The sequence below is a fragment of the Alligator sinensis genome, unplaced genomic scaffold (genome assembly GCF_000455745.1).
Source record: "Alligator sinensis unplaced genomic scaffold, ASM45574v1 scaffold293_2, whole genome shotgun sequence".
Classification (NCBI taxonomy): domain Eukaryota; kingdom Metazoa; phylum Chordata; order Crocodylia; family Alligatoridae; genus Alligator; species Alligator sinensis.
This window is the reverse complement of record NW_005842922.1, coordinates 576,431-578,350: the sequence shown is the minus strand read 5'-3', so window position 1 is coordinate 578,350 and position 1,920 is coordinate 576,431.

Genomic DNA, 1,920 nt, shown 5'->3' with positions numbered 1-1,920 from the left:
CACTGCCCTGGCCCCAGCCTGCCCCGGCCCATGTGCAGATCTGGGTGCACCCCCCCCTTACCTTTACCCCCTGGATGAGCCCCTCACAGCTCCGTCGGCCACCCTGTCCCGGCTGTGCAGGGCTTGCTCCTCCCTCACTTCCATGGGGGGGCGCAAACGAGGCCCCAGTGGTAAGGGAGGGAGTGGGGTAGGGCTGGGGCTTCGATCTGCCCCGCCCCACCCCTCCTCAAACTTGCCTGCTGGGTGCGGGAGGTCCAAAAGTGATCTCCAACCTAAAAGGTTGAAGACCACTGATCTAGAGACTTGTATGCTTCATTGCATGCCTGTCAGTCCCCAGATTTCTCGTGATCCTAGTCAAACTGGTCTATAGTGCCCTGGGATGGTGGTAGGGAACATTCACAATTGATTGTCTTGAGTGTTGAAAAAATTCCTTTAACCTGGGTTGTTCTTGATATCCTTATGGATGTGCCAGCTAGCTCCCAGCATTCAGGTAGCAAACAAGGGCCGTGAAACTTCTTACTAGGGAAGATGAGAACAGTTTTGGAAGCTTCAGAGTAGCGTCATTATTTCACCTTTCCTTTTTCTCAAATAATTCACAAAAGGAGGAAAGTTTGAACAAAAGTTTCTTTTCATGTTTGTTTGTAATTGGAAGGAAGAATTTGTGTAGCTTAGCATTTGTGTGTATACATGCTTATTTTAAAGAAAAAAAAAACTAGGCTGATGGAGAGCAAATTCTGACTTTTTTTTTCAGTGGCACTATTTTTATTTCTAATTTAGCTAGATTACAATCCTGATGGGTGCTATTGTTAGAAATCTGTTTCAGTAAACATAGAATCAATACATACTAACGAAGAGACTATGGTACTATATGTACTTGAATACAAGCTGAGGCTGTTTTTCCCCATTCAGCATTGTGGTTGCGGGGAGCTCTTTATCTTACATTTGCATGCAAGGAAGCCTCATTAGATACATTGTCTATCATTAAACTGCTGCCAAAAGCAGCATGTGCTCAGTAATGGAAACCAACTATGAAGTTGACTAAACGCAACCAACATTGAGCATGACTGTAAAATACATGGCCCATACTGGGCAAACATACTGATAGTAATCTACCACAGAGATAAGTTATTGCAGCTCATCTGAATAAGATATACGGTAGTGCCCATTGCACTCAGCACTGACTTTTTCTTCAAGGCATGGTGAGCCACTACATAGAACACATTTTTGAGTTTCTCTTCACTCCCACAGGTGAGCTGTGCCTTTGTTTCCAGTTGTTCCTGTTTCTTCACCAGTCTTTAATGTCTGGCAAACATCAGCAAATGGCACCCCAAATAGTTCACCCAGAATCCATCTGTTGCCTCCTCTCTCAGCCTGTTGCATACGATTAGTATGGCCCTGCCCTCCATGAGGTGGAGCCAGACCAGGTTGTCCTGCACCTCATTTGCATACAAATTTTTGGAAGATCCCAGGACTCATGACAAGAACATCTGCCTGATTTGGATGGAATTTGCAGGGACAGTAGCTCCTTCTGAGGCCATGAAGCCTGCCAAGCTTCAAGGACATAGATGCAGGGGTTTCTGAGAAACTGCACCTCAAATTCTTGAAAGCAAAACTTGTGTCGTGTGTGTGTGTGTGAAAGCACAGGAGGGTGAAAACTGCAGGGCTGGTAGCCCCTGCTGAGGCCACGAAGCCTGCTGTGTTTCAAGGAGATAGATCCTGCAGGGGTTTCTGAGAAACTGGTCTTCAGGCTGCTGACAAGCAAAACTGATGACATGGGTGACAGAAAACAGGCCAGTTCAAACAATGCTGCCTTTTATGCTGTCTTTCTATCCCTCCCCCAGAGCACTGGGATTGGAAGGGACCTCGGGGAAGGACCACAGTCACTGGCCAGCTACATGGTCATATGAGAGCACTACTTAC